Source organism: Chelonia mydas, chromosome 9 (assembly GCF_015237465.2).
Source record: "Chelonia mydas isolate rCheMyd1 chromosome 9, rCheMyd1.pri.v2, whole genome shotgun sequence".
Lineage (NCBI taxonomy): Eukaryota > Metazoa > Chordata > Testudines > Cheloniidae > Chelonia > Chelonia mydas.
In genome coordinates, this window is record NC_057855.1 from 21,441,997 (window position 1) to 21,461,994 (window position 19,998).

Here is a 19,998-nt window from a genome sequence, read left to right on the forward strand (position 1 = left end):
AGAGACAATATTTTCCTGTGATTGATGGGTAATTAGCTCATTTGATTCCTCTACTATGTTCTGTTTTGACCCAATACAAATGCATCAACTCTGTTCTATCAAGACTTTGAAAATATTCAGTACAGTTGCCAAACTAAAATGAAATTCACTTAGCATAGTGACTTGAGTTAAAATTACACAGATGCTTTATAAGAGTGATTCCAGATCAAAATAGATAAATAACATGCAATTGCCCTTAAACTTTAGCTCTGCACTTAGTGTAAGAATTGGAGAAAACACATTCAAGAACAGACTGAGAAAAATCAATTTAATTCCTAGTTGAAAGTAACAACTATAACTAGAAGTTAGATAGAAATGGTGATTTTTAGTTCATAGATCACAATATAGCTGACTTTTGAACAAGAAAATACTAAATACAAATCCTTTCATTTATTTTATTTTTATGTTCCTTTGTGTATCATTTTATAAAACCATTTCTTTTCTGATTAATACAAAAGCCTATTTGCATAATTGTAATTACACAATGTACTCTGCATATTTTATACATTATTAACAAAGTAATTGACGAGGAAAGAATATTCCAATTTTTGGATTAAATCCCATTAGCGAAATTTATCATTTTGTTTCTAGAGAGCATTCTGGTAGGATCATAGTGATGTAACACATTTTTTGCTGTAAACCAATTATACAGCTATTGTTTCAACTTATCAATTAAGATTTTAAACTTCAGCCAAGACCAGGAGAATTTCTGAATAAAATTTTAATTAGTTTAGTACTTTTTAACATACGAAAGGAAAACCACAGTAGCTTTGTGGTTCAAGGCACTTTTTTGCATGCTACACAGTTACTTTGTCTGTTTGTTGCATAGCATATTACAGGTTTCTTGTTTATAGTATTGGCTGTTTGGTTTGTGGTGTTTTGAGGAAGGAATATTTTAAGTCACATGGAAAGTAGTTATTGCCCATGCACATTAGCTGTTTATCTCTTTAAAAATAATATATTAGAAACCTTGGGAACTTATTTTGTCATATGGTATGCAGAGTAGATTCATTATATGAAACTAAGATGGTTTTGTGTTTAGTGTACTGTGGTCTGAAAGCTCTTTGAAACTATTAATATCACAATGTAAAAAGTTGGAATTTATGACGGTGGTATAAAATTTCAGCCTTGCAAAAGTGTCTTGAAAATGTATTAGTGCAAGCACAAAATCTACTCTCTGTCTGACCTTAATGATTGATAATGAATAAACTAGTGACATTTTAGTCACCCATCAAAAGAAGAAAAAATCCTCAACATAGACAATTTTTTTTTGAAAAGCTGCAGTTCCTAAATTCACAATTTAGGAGTGCCTTCCTAAAGCTGTTCACAAATATGAATGAATTTAGGTTTGTATCACCCTGCAAAGTACGCATTATCTCACTCTTTTGGATGGGGAAACTGAGGCATAGAGCGGCTAAGTGACTTTCCCACATTCACACAACATGTATGAGAAGGCCAAAATGGAACCCAGGTCTCCTGGTCCTCTGCTTTAACCATTTGAACATGCTTTGTCCATTCACAAATTACATTAAGTCCCAGTCTGTTTTAAAGTAACACTGAGAACTTGATTAAGCCTACCATTGCAATGCTATTTGATAGTTTAGGTTCAGACTCTGTCCTTAATAACTGTGTGAGTAGGGATTGTAGAGAGGCAGCATGGTTGTTTTTGAGAAGAGGGGACTGGGAGTCAGGACTCTTCTAGGTTGTGTTCCCAAGTCTGCTATTGACTCACTCTGTGAACCAGGATAAGGCAGTCACAGCAACATTTGCAAAAAGAGCCCACCAATTTTGTGTACCTAATTCTTTGAGTATCCAACTTGAGACTCCTAGAGCATGATTCTTGGAGGTACTATGCATCTGCTGCTCTGATTGAGTGCAACTGGGTTTGTGGACCTCTGAAAAAGCAGGCTCTAGGTGTGAAAACATGGCCCCCACTCAAGTCAATGGGAATGTTATCACTGATTTTAGAGGAACCAGGATTTCACCCAAGGTGGTCAGTGAAACTGGAGACACTCAAAACGAGTCAACTCTTCTGAAAATTTGTGCTTTAATCTCTCTCTGACTCAGTTTATCCATCTGTGAAATTGGACACAGAGACACTGAGGCACAGGTAGTGTTGGTGAAACACTTTCCATTTATCAAGTACTTCACCTTTGAAGATCTCAAAGTATTTTTCTTATTAATTTTTTAGGAGTCAGTCTGGACTTTCCCCAGTGTCTGAGGAGTTGGAGCAAATGCGGTTGTATCGCAGAGCTTGGCTGTAGACAATGGATCGTGTGGTGTGGTCAGGGTGAAAGCTGGAGGCATGTAGGTAGGAATAGCGGTCAGTAGGTTTCCGGTATAGGGTAGTGTTTATGTGACCACCGTTTATTAGCACTGTAGTATCGAGGAAGTGTGATTATCATACACATTGTAAGGAGAGTGATCACTTTAGATAAGCTATTACCAACAGGAGAGTGGGTTTGTGTGGGGGGGTGGGGAGAAAACCTGGATTTGTGCTGGAAATGGCCCACCTTGATTATCATACACATTGTAAGGAGAGTAATCACTTTACATAAGCTATTACCACCAGGAGAGTGGAATGGGGGGAGAGAAAATCTTTTGTAGTGATAAACACCCATTTTTTCATGGTTTGTGTGTATAAAAACATCTTCTGTATTTTCCACAGTATGCATCTGATGAAGTGAGCTGTAGCTCACGAAAGCTTATGCTCAAATAAATTGGTTAGTCTCTAAGGTGCCACAAGTACTCCTTTTCTTTTTGCTTGAACTAGCGGTTCCTTCCCCGGGCTACTTCCCTCTCCTGCCCTTCAGCTTGTGGGGCTTCCTGCCCTCCCTCTGCACAAACCAGGTGTCCCTTTACCTAGGGTCTTGGTCTTCTTAGCCCACTGCAGCACTTCTTCAAACTCTCCCCTGCTTCCCTCCAAACTGCTCTCTGCTCCAACACCAATCCACTCTGCTTCAACTCCTTCCCTTGTCTGACTGAAGCAGGGGGGTTTTATCAGGTGACCTGGCTTCAGGTGATTTAATTAATCTTTAGCGAACTTCCTTCCCTCTCCAGGGAAGAAGGCTCCCTTCGAACCCTCTCCTGCTGCCCTCTGGCCTAGGCTTTCCTTGCTTTTGCCCCTGCTTTAGTTCCGCCCCCCCCCCCCCCCCCCCCGCGCGACCGGGCCAGACGCTTTTTTTTCGTTTTGTTTTTTTTTGCTGCTTTTTTTTTTTTTGCTGCCGTTCGAGTGCTGGTCAGCTGCCAGTTTGCCTGTCAGCCCCCCCACACCTGCTCTCGGACGCTGCTATTGCTTCAGCTGCAACCCCCGGAGGAGGGGGGAGGACTGCCGACCCGCTCCCCGGAGGAGGGGAGTGGACGCCCCCAGACCCAACCGTTTTGCTGTTTGTTTGTAGACCTGCAATTAATCGTCTTCTTATCTTTGCTTGGCATTTTTGGAATGCTCCACAAAGACCGGGAGAGAAGACAGCTGACAGAGACATCGCCTGGGGAAGCTACAAATCATCGTGGAGGGGGCCGTAAGACTGAGTAACTTTTGAACTGTACTCTCGTGTGGGGAGAGTTTGACTGCGTCTTAACTGCGTTTGTAGGGGCACAGGGGGTGTGGCACAGAGCTGCCCCCCGATCCATCGGTGGCCCCCCCCAACCATACTACAACCGTCACGGCCCCCCCGCCGTCCGTCCCTGCTGGCAACCTGCCATCTGCCTCTAGCCTCAACTGCTTGCTTTGAATTCCATCATCCGGACCAGACACAACAGCAGACCAAACGAGACTCTTTGGATAAACGCGCGTGGGTCCGCGTCCCCCGTCCTCCCTGGACTGCCCACCCCACAGTTTGCCCCTACTACCTGACCCCAACTCCTGTTTCCTTCCCCTGTCCAGTCTGACCCTTTTGGCCCCCCCTTCCTGCCTGCAGCCCAACAGGGAGAAGTGGTTAATCTGCTTCCCTCTCCCCCCTCCTCCTTCTGGTGTCTCCCCGTCTCTCCCTGCTCACGATGGTGGGGAATGAGAGGGGTGAGGCCCCTCTAACAACCTCAGTTGCCCCTCCCCCACCTACCCCGCTGCCCAACCCCCAAGCCCCCCTCCCCACCACTACTGCCAAAACACCTGCCACCGCCCCCGCTGGGGCATCGGCAGCCGGAGGCACCGGGGCGAATATTACCGCTGCTACGCCCACCGCCCCCCCAGATTCTAGGAAAGCCCCCCCAGTTAGCTGGAAAGGCCAGGGTGCGAAGAAGAGGAAGGGCCTCGCCACAACCACTAAGCCCTCCATGGCAGAGGCTGCCCCCACCGCTGTGGCGTCATCATCGACCATGGTGTCCCTCCCCGCTGTTCCGTCCACCAGCTCTGCGAGCGTCCCTCCCCCGGCCCCCAGGGCGTATGCCCAGGCGGTGGCAGCCCCCCCCCCCCGGCCTGCCGCCTCATCATCTCGCCCACCCACCGCCTCCACGACCATCAATAGCGGCCGAGGCCCCTTTCCCACCATGACCAGGAAGCATGGCGTTCGTTGCCTCTTGGTGCCCGCCTCGCCCCACGTGGAGACATACGTGCAGGCGTTGGTGAGGGTGGTAGGACCCACGGCCATTGTGGCAGCCTCCAAAATGTATGGGATGGTCGTCTTTTTCTTAGCATCGGAGGCTGCCGCCCAGGAGGCGGTGGAGAAGGGCCTTGTGGTGGGGGGGGGTATTTGTCCCCCTGGAGCCGCTAGAAGACCTGGGCGTCCGCCTAGTCCTGACCTCCGTCCCTCCTTTTCTACCCAATGCCGCCTTGTTACCCGCTCTCTCCACCCTGGGGAAACCCGATTCCGTCATTAGCCCTCTCCCATTGGGCTGCAAGGACCCCACCCTCCGTCACGTCCTTTCATTCCGCCGGCAAGTGCAGCTTCTACTGCCGCCGGCGGCGCATGACGGAGAGGCGTTCGAGGGGTCCTTCCTAGTCCCCTACCAGGGAGCCCGCTATCGGGTCTACTATTCCACAGGAGAGGCCCGGTGCTACCTCTGCCGATCAGCGGGGCATGTCCGAAGAGACTGCCCCTTGGCCAGGCGGGGAGGGGCACCCGAGACCCCCGAGACCTGGCAGGACATCGGCTCCATCGTTGCCGACGCCCCTGGCCGCCCGAGATCTGAAACCACCTCTCCTCCTGCTCGATCCACCGCTGCTCCTGCCCGGGCCCAAGAGAGACCTCCCCTACAACGCTCAGACGAGTGAGGGAGCCCCGCCCTTGCTGTTAACAATCAAGCAGAGCCTATGGAGGAGAGTGCAGCAAAGATATTACCGGGCATAGGAGAGGGCCCGCCCCAAGGAGAACCGCCCCCCCCCTCATGTTGCCTCACCGTTACCCCCCCGAGCCCCTGAACCACCACCTCTGCCCCCCGACACGACCCCTGCTAATCAGCCCCCAGACGATGCTATGGAGGGCTGGACCCTAGTCCAGGGAAAGCGAGGCAAGCGGAAGGCCCGAGCTCCGCTGCACCTGTCCGATGCGGAGGCCCCCCGGAAGACCAGGAAGGGAGGCACTGACACTGAGCCTTCCGCTATGCCCACGAGAGAGATCCATCTGCCGGTGTCAGGAGGGGAAGACAAAATAGCACTGGAAGGTAGAATCTCCCCTCCACGGGAGACCCTCCCCTCCGAGACCCCCGAGGAAGCCCCTTCTGCCCGAATATCACCCGAACCCCCCGCGAACCCCGAAGCAACCGTCGTAGCGGGCGCCAGAGGGGAGTCCCCCGGGGTGGCAGAAGACGACCTTTCCTCCATGTATGAGGAGATCGAGGCCCTAGGTTTGACCCCGGTCACCCAGGGAGAGAATGACCTACTGCCGGCTGGCCTCGATCTGGGCAACCTTACCCCAGTCCCCCTTTCCCCATGCTCCCTCCCCCTAACTGCCTTCCCGGGCGAGCACCCTGCAGAAGGTGGTCCACCACCTGAAGCCATGGCTGCCAAATCCACCACAGAGCCTGCGCCTAGCATCACTGGGAGCCCCCTCCCCACCCCCTTAACCCTCGAATCTGTTTGGGAGGCACCACCTCTTAGCTGCTTGCCTCCCGAAGCCCAGAGCCTCGTCTCTGACCCCGCCCCGACCCCTGTCCCTGCGCAATCCACCTCTTCCTGCCGTGCTATTGCCGCCCCTGGGGTTATTTCTTTCCCGTTTTTTGCGGATCACCCCCCAAGGAGCAGTCTTTGCATTTTCCTGCCGCGACCCATTAGGAGCTGCAATTTTCCCTCTGCCATCCTCTTCTATCCCAAGGCATGAGACGGACCTAATAACTTCAGCCTGTCAGACGCCCCACCGGTGGTCTGCACCCTGCCTGCCCACCTCAGCGGACCACAAGGCTGCACCAAGAGCCCCACCAGGGAATAACCTGGAAATCGCAACCCCACCCCCCCATGAGCTGCGAAAAACGTTGCGACAGTTTTTAGAAGATATCCGTGGCTCCTGCAACAGGGTACAGCTAGCTCTCCAGCTATGGGGGGACTTTGATCACATCCTCCAGGCCACAAGAGCCCTTACAAAGGAGGGTAAAGGGAAAGGAAGGCACGGTGCCGCGGCCTACGAGCGGGCCCGCAGCTTCCGTGACGATTTACTCACTTACGGGATGGGTCACGGATTGTTGCATGACCCACCAGGGGCTGCGAACACCCCCACCAATAAGGAACCCTCACCTCCCCAGCCCTCCGCATGACGCACCTCATTATTGCAACTTTGAACGCCAGGAGCTGTAGGATGGCTCTCTGCAGGTCCCAGGTGCTCTCTTACCTTCGGGAAGGGGGCCACTCTGTGGTTTTCCTGCAGGAGACCCATACGGATCCGACCGCCGAGGACAGCTGGCGGCTGGAATGGGGGGACGGGGTCTACTTCAGCCACTTCACGGTTCAACAAGCTGGAGTGGCAACCCTGTTCTCCCACAATCTACGGCCCAAGGTGCTAGGGGTCACTGAGGCCGTGCCGGGCCACCTGCTGCATCTCTGAGTCTGTATGGAGGGGCTCGTGGTCAACCTCGTCAACATCTATGCCCCGGCAACGAGCCCGAAGCGGCCGCAATTCTATCAGCGGGTGTCCAACTTCCTCAGCACCCTAGATTCTCACGAGTGCTTAGTCCTGGGAGGGGACTTTAACACCACCCTCGAGGAACAGGACCGCGCAGGGGCCGAGCTGAGCCCGGCCGCTGCGAACATTCTCCAAGAAATAGTTGAACATCACTCCCTCGTAGACGTCTGGCGTGACCACCACCCAGATGACACTTCCACGTTCACCTTTGTCCAGGTGGAGGCCCATCGGTCACACCTCTCTCGTTTGGACCATATTTATTTATCCCGTTTCCATCTTTCACAGGCCCACTCCTCCAACATTCGGCCGGCCCCATTCTCCGACCATCATCTAGCCACCATAACAGCCTCCCTCCATGCAGAGAGGCCGGGACCGGCCTATTGGCACTTTAACAACAGCCTGTTGGAGGATGAGGGCTTCGTGACATCTTTCTGGGAGTTTTGGCTAGCCTGGCGAGAGCAGCGGCGTGCCTTTCCCTCGGCGCGGCGATGGTGGGATCTAGGGAAGGTGCACGCCAAGCTCTTCTGCCGTGACTACACCCGGGGCACCAGCCGACAGAGAAATGCAGCGATAGAGCAGTTGGAACGGGAGGTCTTAGAGATGGAGAGGCGTCTGGCCGCCAGCCCCGAGGACCCGTTCCTCTGCGGAGCGTGCCGGGAGAAGTGGGAGGAGCTCCGGGCCCTCAAGGACCATCGGGCCCGAGGTGCCTTTGTTCGATCCCGCATCCGCCTCCTTCGGGAGATGGATCGCGGCTCCCGTTTCTTCTATGCCCTGGAGAAAACGAGGGGGGCCAAGAAACACGTCACCTGCCTTCTAGCAGAAGACGGCGCCCCCCTCACGGATCTGTTGGAGATGTGCGGGAGGGCCCGTGACTTCTACACAAGCCTTTTCTCCCCGGATCCGACTGATCCTGGCGCTTGCAGGGTGCTCTGGGAGGAACTCCCCACGGTCAGCGTGGGCAACCAAGACCGACTAGAGCTGCCTCTCACCCTGGCCGAGTTCTCGGAAGCCCTCCGTCGCATGCCCACCAATAAATCTCCGGGCATGGACGGGCTGACCGTGGAGTTCTACCGCGCGTTTTGGGACATCCTTGGCCCAGACCTAGCCACTGTCTGGGCTGAGTCTTTGCAGGGTGGGGTCCTCCCCCTTTCGTGCAGGCGAGCAGTGCTCTCCTTGTTGCTGAAGAAGGGGGACCTCCATGATTTACGAAACTGGTGTCCCGTCTCGCTCCTTAGCACGGACTACAAAATCGTAGCGAAAGCAATCTCGCTGCGGCTAGGGTCCGTGATGGCAGACGTGATCCACCCAGACCAGACCTATACTGTTCCGGGTCGCAGCATTTTTGACAACCTATTTCTAGTCTGAGATCTTTTGGAACTCGGGCGTAGAGACGGTCTGCCGTTCGCCCTCCTGTCTCTTGATCAAGAGAAGGCATTCGATAGAGTGGACCATGGGTACCTGCTGGGCACTCTGCAGGCGTTTGGATTCGGACCTCAGTTTGTGAGTTTTCTGCAGGTGCTGTACGCTTCCGTGGAGTGTCTGATTAGGCTCAACTGGACCCTGACCGAACCGGTCAGCTTCGGGTGAGGAGTACGGCAGGGGTGCCCCCTCTCGGGCCAGCTGTACACTCTGGCGATCGAGCACTTCCTCTGTCTCCTCCGTAGGAGGTTGACAGGGTTGGTGCTGAGGGAGCCGGAGCTGCGGCTGATCCTGTCGGCGTACATCGATGATGTGCTCCTCGTGGTCCAGGACCCGGGGGACTTGGCGCGGGTGGAGGCTTGCCAGGCCAACTATTCGGCAGCCTCCTCCGCCCGAGTCAACTGGGTCAAGAGCTCTGGCTTGGCGGTGGGGGACTGGCGGTGGGTGAGCTCCCTCCCACCCGCGCTTCAGACCATCCTGCGGAGCGCGGGCCCACTGCTCTACCTAGGCGTTTACCTTTCTGCCACGCACCCTTCTCCACCAGAGAACTGGCAAAATTTAGAAGGTGGGGTGATAGAGCGGCTCCGGAAATGGACGAGGCTACTCCGATGTCTCTCCCTCCGAGGGAGAGCACTGGTGCTTAACCAACTAGTCCTGTCCACGCTCTGGTACCGGCTCAACTCACTGGTCCCAGCCCCGGGTTTCCTGACCGACCTCCGGACATCGATTCTAAAGTTCTTTTGGTCAGGAATGCACTGGGCCCCTGTTGGGGTTCTTCATCTACCCCTGAAGGAAGGAGGGCAGGGCCTGAAATGTCTGCACACTCAGGTCCGTGTCTTCCGCCTCCAGGCCCTGCAGAGGCTCCTTTATAGTGCAGGTAGTTCGACATGGAGCATATTGGCGCACGCCTTCCTGCGCCGTTTCCAAGGGCTCCGATACGACCGGCAGCTCTTTTATCTCTGTCCGAGAGGTTTTCCGTGAGACCTCTCCGGGCTGCCGGTCTTCTACCAGGACCTCCTCCGGACCTGGAAACCGTTTTCAATGGCCAGGTCCGTGGCGGCCACCGTGGGAGCAGATCTCCTCACGGAGCCCCTGCTACACAACCCCCAGCTCCGTGTGCAGGCTGCGGAGTCCCGCTCGGTGCGCCAGAGTTTGGTCCTGGCGGAAGTCACGAGAGTCGGAGACCTCCTGGACTACGACCGGGGAGACTGGCTGGATCCCCTGACGCTCGCTCGGCGCATGGGGCTCTCCAGACCTCATACCCCCCGGCGCGTACTTCAGGAGGTGAAGGCCGCCTTGACGCCCGCTGCTCGGGCTTATCTCAACCGAGCCCTGCGCAAGGGCGCACCCCGCCCACCCTCTACCCCAGACCCACCGGACCTTTCAACTGGGCCCCTACCCCGTAGATACCAACAAATCCCTCACCCTTTCACTACGAGCCGGCTGCATAAACTGCAGCCTGTCAGCTTCCAAATCGCGCCACGGAAATATCTATACACACTCACGCTTCACACCCTTCACGCCCACACCCTGGTGTCCTGCCCCGATACAAAGTGGCGGGACCTCCTGCCACCTTTAGAGGGTGAGCAACCCCGGTGGGCCAGCCTGTATTCCACCTTGGTCCCGAGGCCCACTGGGGACATTAGTTGGCGGCTCCTTCACGGAGCTCTGAGCCCGGGCATGTTTTTGAAACGGTTCACCCCCATCCCGGATACTTGCCCTTTTTGCAATGTGAGGGAAACCCTGGCGCACGTATATTTGGAGTGTGCCAGGCTGCAGCCCCTTTTCCGGCTCCTTACAAATATTTTATTACGCTTTTGGCTACACTTTTCCCCTCACCTTTTTATCAACACACTCCCCATCCGTGGCCCCACAAAATCACGAGATCTCCTGGTTAACCTCCTCCTGGCTCTAGCTAAAACAGCCATTTATAAAACCAGAGAGAGGAGGTTGGCTAATGAAGCGTCCTGCGATTGTAGGGCCGTTTTCCGATCCTCAGTACATTCACGTATCTGGGCGGAGTTCCTCTGGGCGGCGTCCACCGACTCCCTTGACACCTTCGAAGAGTGCTGTCCGAGTTTCTCTGCTCGGTGACCCCGTTCGGTTCCATCCGTCTGACCCATTGATTGAGGGGAAGAGCGAGAGGCCCCAGCCCCAGCCGTTGCTGCTGTGGATACCATCATTACTGTCACCTAGGAGGGGTCCTATCGCACGTGGTGTACATCCCCCCCATCACCCCCAAACCGCCCACCCCGCAGCTGTGCCTATCTTGTCGGCCACTCTCAGGAGAGGAATAATCGGTGACACTGGGCGTGGCACTAGGTAACTCGAGGGGGTGAAAGACCATGAGTGTCGAGGAAGCCCCCCCGCTCTAGGCCACCAGGTAACTCAGAAGGGTGGAAGACCACAAGTGTCGAGGAAGCCCCCCCACTCTGGGCCCAGCTAGCCTGAACACTTCTCCCTCCTGAAGGCTGCTGTGTTATACCTTGTGTTTGCTTTTGTTGCATAGTTTTGCTTTATCCTTTTTGGTGATTCCTTGTAAGTGTTACACAAATAAAATTCTTTTCTGCTTCAAAAAAAAAACAAAAACCCTCTCCTGCTGCCCTCTGGCCATGCTGTATCACAGTGCATATAAATGTGTTCCAATTTTTCCACTCTCTCTTGAATTGTTTTGAATAATTGTATCATCTTTGGGAGACTATTTAAGCTTGAAAATATTAGACCTTGCTTAATTATGGTGTAAATTCATGCCTGAGTACCACTGAATAAAGGCAGGAAAAGTTCATTTTCAGTCCAGCAAAATGAATACCTGATTCCCAGTCTCTCTGTGTGCATTTACGCTCAATGGATATGATGGATTTGCGTTCTTCTAGTGCCAAAAATCATGGAAGCAGTGAGGAAACTATATACCAACAAATGTATCAAAATGGAATCCATACTTTCCAAAAATAGCTGATTTTTCCCCCTTACCATTCAGTCTCAAGTCACTAATAGTAAAGTATTGATTGTCAAACAACATGGGGAGGATATAAAATGTGTTTGGATAAAGGACTGATTTGGTTACGGGTAAAAGCACAGGTCAGTATGCGGTGGACAAAATTTTGTAACTTGGGTGCCTAAAGTTAGGCACTAATTAAATAAGTGGCCTGATTTCAAGAGGGGTGGACCACCTGATAGAGCCACTGAAGTCAGGAGAATATTCTGGAGTTACACAGATGAAGCTGGAAGCAGAAATTTGGCCCAATATATTCAGCCACTATCTGTCAGTCTTGGTGTGTGCAGCTGTATGTTTCTAGTGGAATGCAGAATGAGGAGTTGTGACCTTTTGTAATTGTCTGTCTGGTTCTTGAGCCCACAGCAGGTGCTTTTCAAAGCAATATACCTATATTTGTTTCTGCATCCATATCTACTCTTATCCTTAGCAAACTGGTTATATTGGTCTTGGTTATTCTTTCATTACCAACTCAAAAACTTCTTCATTTAACACTACAAATGCTGGCAGGTCTCTAATTTCAAACAGTCACCAATATTCCTGGTCTTAATGAGAATCTGCCTGACTCATTACAATCTCTTTACCACAGGCCATTCTTCTTGTTTGGGTAAGCATCTGGGGCTTTTTAGCTACATTCTGAGCTGTTTTCTGCGTGCATGCTGCTTGCTCTGGTGGGGGGTGTCCTCTGGAGCCTTTTAAAATCTCCCAATCTATTGCTAATTTTAAAATTAAATACCACGGTTTTGCTATGATCATGTGAAAATTCAATTTGTGCCCTGACCGTCTGCCACCCCCTAATTCCCTGCAAAATAAATTAACATAGTGCTGCAAGGAATTTTTCTCACTTAGCTAGTTTGTGGCTGGGTTCCCTCTTGGGGTGATCTGACCAGCCTGCAATTTTTAAATGCACTTGCTAGTAATTTCATTGAGGGATTTTTCTCCTTCTCACAGCCAAAACGGCTCTATTGTTCTTTTTATTTTACTGTGGCAAATTGCACTCAGTGGATATCGTGACTTGCCAATTCTTTTCCCAGGTGCCTTTGCTCTGAAAAGTAAATTTCGGCGCTTGGGTGGCTTCCCTTGCTCATTCTTCCTCCATTTCTTGAGAGTTTTATCCCATTTCTATTTAACCCTCATACCTGAGGAGGTATCTTATCCCCTTCTAACTTAAATAAGAAAAAACAGTTTCTCTTGTCAATTGTTTGGATATGTTCTTCATACTGTCTATTATTGCGTTTATTATCACATTGTTTACTGCAACATTCTTTGAGTTACGTACTCTCAAGGAGTGAGAATCCTTCATTGCTGGTATTTTTTGAGAAGGGGAAATTACTTGCCTTATAATTCTCCTCTGAAGATATCATTATGCAAAATTCTCTCTCCCACCCACTTCCTCTCAGAGTTAGGGGATTAAAATAATGAGTTTGTGTGTCAGGTGTCTGTCTTTTGGACACTCATTTCTCCATTGCCCATTTTCTTTTCTGGGACCCCTTTTTCATTTAGGAGAGAAGGGGGAAATTGTTGCATTTTATATGTAATTAAAAGTATAGGGATCTGTTGCCTGCTGCTTTTGAAAGATCCTGGCTCGAATGTTCTGAGGCCTCTGAGGTTAGAGCAAGTTTTGTGGGGTAAATCCCTCAAACCAATCTACAAGTGCTGCAGAGGGTCAAAAACCTTGAGCACCACAAAAGCTTCACACTTGGGGCACAAGACCCATAAGTAAGAATGTTGCATGATGCTATCTTCAGAGGAGCAGAACTACAAACCAAATAATTTTCCATTCATGTAGCGCATTGTAGATTTTATTTTTATTAATTTTTAAATAGCGATGTTGTTGGGTAGACAAAATAATTATGTAAAACCCAGTAGAGTCAGTGCATCCTTGACTTTTACCATTTGCAATGTTTAACTCTAAATTCTAATTGTAGAAATCTTATTCCATTTTTACAAAAATCTGTCTATGCAGCCGGTATACTACAGGGTTTCAATTTCCTGGTGATTTCTTTTTAAACTGCTCAGCAGGGTATTATTCAGCTGGTTGTAACTAGGGTCTAATACAACATGTGTTTTCAATTTCAGACACTTTATGTTGGGAATTTTCCACTGTGCAGTTACAGTAAATCTGGATCCAACAGACAAGAGCACAATGTTTTCTACCTCTATACAAGGTTAAACAAATGAAATAAAAATAGATGGAAAAGAAAACAAAGTAAAATAAGTTTGCTTTCTCATGCAATGGCAGGGTGCATGGTGAGGTCAGGGATTCAGTGCTAACTCAGCCATCATTCAGGCACTGCAGTAAAGATTGAAACTACTGAACTTTCATAAATCAAATTGGACATTATATCCTTTCTTCAGTTCTTTCTCTCATGCTAACATAGCACATATATACTGCAAGACTATATTCATAGTTACATCCATAATTACAAATGCTAAACAAAAATTACATTTATGAAATATTTTTCTTTGTAAATGTGTTGATCTCCAGAGTGTCATCTGTAATATTTTTCAGGTTTCTGTACACCTGATGGTATTCGTTTTTACCTTCTTTGCATAGTCTATGGGAAAAAATGTGTGTTCTGTTAGCATCACTAGAAAAGGGGAAGGTTATTTGCTGAGCATCAAGATAAACTTGTTCACATGAGAGACAATGGATTCTGTTACAAATGTCAAACTAAGAAGGCAACTAAGGTTAAAAACTGAGGTTTTATGCTATCCACTCACCTTCCAATTACTATATCTTTTTAGTTACTCTAGAAACTCTGAAAGTAAAAATAGTTGTAAAAGTGTGGCAAATGCACAGATAATAACAGCTGTTAGTACTGTTTGTGAGTCCTGTTACATCTGGTTGCCATTTTGGATTTCACTCCTGAGATGCAATGAATCTTTTTCAGCTTTATTTTCAGTTCAGACAGGTTATTTGACCTTTACCTTTCCTCCACCATATTTGGCTTGAAATCAAAGCTTTTAAAAACGTAAAAGAATATGTTTTGTTAGATCGTAGGAGCATATCCAAAAAGGCAGTCTGGATTCAGCAGATTTCACGACTCTCTCGATCGCTGGAGTCTGACAGCACTTTACTTACTTCTTGTACCTCTGTCACGGGAAACTTAGTAAATGAGGGTACATGAAGGCACACTTAATTTTCTTATTCAGAAGGAGCTTTGTGCAGTTGAAAATACTAATAAACTTTTGTGCAGGCAGGTAATTCAGTGACCTCAAAGTTGTTGTACGTTGTTTTTTAGTTTGAGTAAACAACTGCACTGTGCCAAAATAGTTTGCATCCTTCATTTGAAACTGCAGACTAACAGGCTTGCTACCCAGAGTCCTGAAAGGTCTCTGTGTAGGGTTTTGGTCTGTTTATGCTACAGTTGTCTGTATTCTTGCTGTCCGTTGCTTAAATATTGATTTTAGTCATCTTGTGCATATTTCAAAAGACGTGCAGTAGTGAGCTGCTTATTTTTAATATTGCCTTTTTTACTTTTTATAGAACTTAAAACTTACAAAGTAAGGTCTGTATTCTGTCTTCGACCTTTTGGTCGAACAACTCAAATCTTATCCTCTCCTATATAAGGACTAGCTCCAGCTGGCAAATCTGTGTCATCTTAAGCAGTAATAATAATAATAATCATATTTAACAGGAACACTTATCCATAGATCTCAGATAACTTCACAAATATGGGTAAGGATCATCATCCCTAATTTACAAATAGAGGTAAATAAGTCATTAAGACTGTATACATACTAGGCTTCTAAAAAAAAAATTCCCACCGTTGTTGTTACTGGTGTATCTCCATTGGTGGTAGGTAATGATGGAAATGCTAGTACAGACAGTGCTCTAAGAAGGTGCTTGTGTTTAAATCACAGAGTCCTCTAAATCTGCTTAGATCAGATCAATTCAAAACAGTAACTCTAGTAGCCACTGGTGCCTTGTCTGTGTTAGGTTTCAGAGTGGTAGCTGTGTTAGTCTGTATCAGCAAAAACATCGAGGAGTCCTTGTGGCACCTCAGAGACTAACAAATTTATTTGATGCATCTGATGAAGTGGGTTCTAGCCCATGAAAGCTTATGCCCAAATAAATGTATTAGTCTCTAAGGTGCCACAAGGACTCCTCGTTTTTGTCTCTGTTAGTGCTCTCAGCATTGCTACCACCAGTGCAGCTGCACTGGTGGGAAATTTTTCATACCTGGTACAGACAAGATCAGAGAAGTTGAAGTTGTGCAATGAACATGTGGCAGAGTTGGTAGTAGAATCCAGGTTGCATAGTGGTCAATCCCATAGGTTATGACTGGCCCTTTTAATGTAACTCCATTTTATATAAACTCAGTGCCTTCAGTACAATTTTGTTTGACCTTTAGTTAAAGAATGTTTCTGCCAAGCAAATTATTTTTGTTGGCTCCTTGGGTTTTTGCATAAAGAGGCTTCTCTATATATACTGTAATTAGGTGAACACTCAAAATGTTATTAAAGCTAATGTTAAAAAAATCATATAATACATAGTTTGAGAAAAGAATGTCTGTACATTTGGGTATAGTGCTTAGATTATCCAAATCCAAAGTTTGTTTTTAAAGTCATATGATACATAGAGTACAGTAATCAACAACAACCCAAATTTAGGTGAATAGATTTAACAATACAGTTTAGGTATTAGAATCCGAATACTCAGGTACATCACTCATGAAAAGTTGTACAGAGATTTGCTTGTGGAAAGCAAAACATAGCAATGAGTGGAGTTTGTCCTTCAGTAATTGAGAATTAGGTAGGTTGTCCATTTAGAAAATACAATCCATGAGGAAAGTATTTCAGTTACTTTCCTGACTGTGCTTCTCATCATACTAAAATTAACATTTTTTTCTTAGCAACAAACTGGAAGCTGTTCCCACTTACTTTTATAAACTTCCAGTCAGCTGCAAAAAAAATTATATAACCAACTGTATAGTGAAAAATATTTCCAGGTTGAAGCTGTGTAAAGCAGACCCTTATTTGAAAAGTCATCCTTAAGAACCAACACACTGCATCTAAACAGAATATTTTATTTATAGCAGTCATGACATTATCAAGTATGAACACAGGGTTTGCACTGAAACGCTGTAATTCTGGATATGGATAACCATGCAGCAAGTCACTGACATTATAAGGATTTAGATTTAAGACCCCCAGAACATAGGCTCAAATCCTAATTCATCTCTTCAGGAGCCAAGGCACAGAGGCCTGAAGTCACTGCTAATAGTTAGATGTATAGGACTTCTAGCTTGATGAATTCTCTGAATCTTTTGTTTAAAATCTTTTGTTTAAAAAGATGCAAGTTGGGGAGATCCTGCCTTGAAAGCACTCCATGCGGTCCTGAGAGGCCAAGATATGAGCCCTTGGTGAAGCAGGCTTGCGAGCATTGCTAAATCTATGATCTCAGATTCCCACTAGACCAACATCTGTAGGACGTGCCATCAGGAACCTCTTGCAGAACTCCATCTGTATATAACCCACCTACTGACTCCATGCATCTCCCATGGTCCCCTCCCTGGCACTGGCAGCATGGCTAGATCATCCTGTTGCCCTCTGCTCACAAGAAGCTGCTTCCCTGCTACTAACTGGCCACATATGACTGCTTGTCAGTGCAGCAGTAACATGGTCTTTAAGTTGTGGTTTCTCCACAGCTGTGTAGAGTAGCTGTTCCCCTCCACCTCCTCCTTTTGACTGCATAGTGGTTCTGCATCATTAGTTATCTACCTTAAATAGTCCTAGAAGCTACAGGCAAATTCCATAATTACAGGTGTGCTTCTCCTATGTGCAGCCCTCCTGTTTTGCCTACCCCATTTCTGTGCGGGTTTGGTTTATCTATTTTCCTGTGATCCATATAAGGATGGGCATATAAGTACTGTAGAAGTGGTTTGAGTTTTCTGAGATCCATTTTTATCGAGATCCCTTTATGCACCGTACTCCTTCTAATGTAGATAAATAAATACATGTCGGAAAAGTTATGAAAGATTTTGGATACTGCCCATCACTGTCTTTTCCCAGCTAACGCTATTTTTCCTTGTTAGTCTCAATTATGTGAGATGGTAAAAACCTCACTCTCTTATGAATAATCAGATATAAATTAGCTAACAGAGGTGAAAATTCACCTTGTACTTTTTTGACCTAGGTAAAAAGAAAAGAAAGCAACCATGGAATTAAATTTTATTTACTGTTAAATGATACTGGAGTATGGGTTATGTTGATGTGAAACTAAATTAATTTCAGCAGTACTCCATAGTCTAAGCTAAATGTCAGGAACATTCTTTGGAAGTATGTAAATGAACATTAAAAAAGGCTTGTTTGCTTGCTTGGTCCTTTAAAACATTCATTAAATTGTGATAGCAAGTCTAAAGTCCCCTAAAGCAGGGCAATATTTTTTAAAAGCTAGAGTTCAAATGTATATGACCATCAATATATTGTAGTAATGGAAAAGAATTAAAAACAGAACGTGTTTTCTTTGTTGGTTTTAGTTTTGTGCAGCTTTCTACTCTGAATCAATTAAATATTGGAAATGAATAACATTTCATTTGTTAAAAAGATGACACATCAGTATTGACCACTGGGGTGACACATCAGTATTGAACACTGTCACCTATGTGAGTGGATGAGGAATATTCCGAGCCCTCAGCCTGATGATGAAAGTGTTTAGCCATGCCTTCCTGTATTTCGTTTTTGCATCTCTGGGTTCCCTGCTGGCAATTTATATTGTTGGCATTTGTTTTGATGGGCGTTCTAGCCAAATAATCATACTCTCCAGCAATTTATGAAGCACGAATTGTGGAAGGCTTGACGTGTCACAGCTTTTGCTGCCATGTCCACTGGATATTTTGCTTGCTGATTTTCAGTTAACAGTACAATAGGGCCCTTCATCAAGAATTAAAGCAAACCCCAAGAACATGCCTCTCTCTCTCTCTCTCTCTCTCTCTCTCTCAGAAAAGCTGGTTTGTTTACTGATGTTTTAATGTCTATCTGCTATTTTTTCATTGTTAGTTTTTGATGGAGTAATTTTATTTATATTGATAAATCATTGTACTAAAAATAATCCGGTCTTCTGATGTGTTTATAAATGTCATAGGCATCTGAAATAGGTAAATACTATTCAGTAATTCAAGGAAATTCTCTTTACACAGAGCAGTTTGTCTGGAAGTATTCTGTAAAATATATCTTGCCTGAAACAGAACTTACTAGTTCATGAGTATTTCTCATATTGTCCAGAGACAAAAACACAGTAGGTGTCTAGAAGAGAGGCATATGTCCTTGCCAGCTATACTGAAATAGGGCAGAAAGGAAAGCAGGGAAGGGATTATCAACAATTGTCATGCAGAGAAGTATGTTTTGTAGTTAGGATGACTTACAAGGTATCAGTTGATTTTTTTTTTCTGACCTCCAACTTCAAGGGACTAAGGAATTCAGGGTGAAGGGACAGAAATGCAGGAACAGAAACAACTGATACACCTCCAAAATGTTTACCGTCATTGTTCCCTCTGATACCCCACAATAATATTCCTATATTATTTATTTGTAACAATTCCTAGTTCTTTGTTTTCAATGACAGCATGAAAGTTACAGTATGTTTACACAGGGGGGTTAATGGTAAATAATACCAATAGCATGCAGGTGAGGCACCTGTCCCACTTTTAGTTTGCAGTGTGTAAACACACGATGGCAGTTTGCTGTGAACTGAGAGGGAGTTAATTCTCAGGGATGTACTGTGGTCCTTTGCTTTGCGGCTGAACAGAGTGCATCATAGGATTGTTTTTGCTGTGAATTGTGAGATGCAAAGGGGAAGCCAGGTAGGTTCAAACTTTAAAAAAAAAACATGTTTCTGCTCTTTCCATCCCAGGCTTCCTTTTGTGTAGGCTAGCACCATTTTTGAATTGCTGTGTGCCAGCATATACCCAGAAATGCACCGCACTGCCATGGTGACAAGCGCGAATATGTAATGGCTCTTTCACTGGATTACAGCATTCAAAACTGAACACATTTGGCACTAGACCTTGCCCGCTGCACCACTGAACAGATAGTGCAGGGGAATATTCAACAGCAGCAGCAGGAGAACCCTACAAAGCTCTTGCAGCAGGATGAGGATACCGAGCTGTTGGAACTAAAGGACCAGTTCCTGACTCAGCTACACAGTGCTCAGTACTGCATCTAGGCCCAGCAAACCAGCATGGATAGGTGGGAAAGGATCGTTTTGCAGACCTGGGGTGACCAGCAGTCGTGAGAGAATTTCAGCATGGGGAAGGGCCATTTTTTAAAAGATTTGTGCAGAACTAGCCCTGGAGCTGCAGCTCTAGTGGAGATAAGGTACTGTTTAGCTGGGTTATAAAGCTGGGTAACCCTAAGCAGATTATTGATGGCTTTGCACACATGAGGTTCCCAAACTGTATAGAGGCAACTGATGGCACCCAGGTGCCTATCATTTCCCCCCCTCCGCTCCATAGGACCACGACAGAGAATTTATAAATAGAAAGGGGAGTT

The 19,998-nt window shown here is 47.1% G+C and overlaps 1 protein-coding gene across 9 annotated transcripts in view; it reads left to right on the forward strand.

The window, feature by feature from the left end:
* Positions 1-19,998, forward strand: part of PPM1L (protein phosphatase, Mg2+/Mn2+ dependent 1L) — a 208,891-nt gene that overhangs the window by 172,653 nt on the left and 16,240 nt on the right. The gene's annotated exons all lie outside the window — the stretch shown is intronic.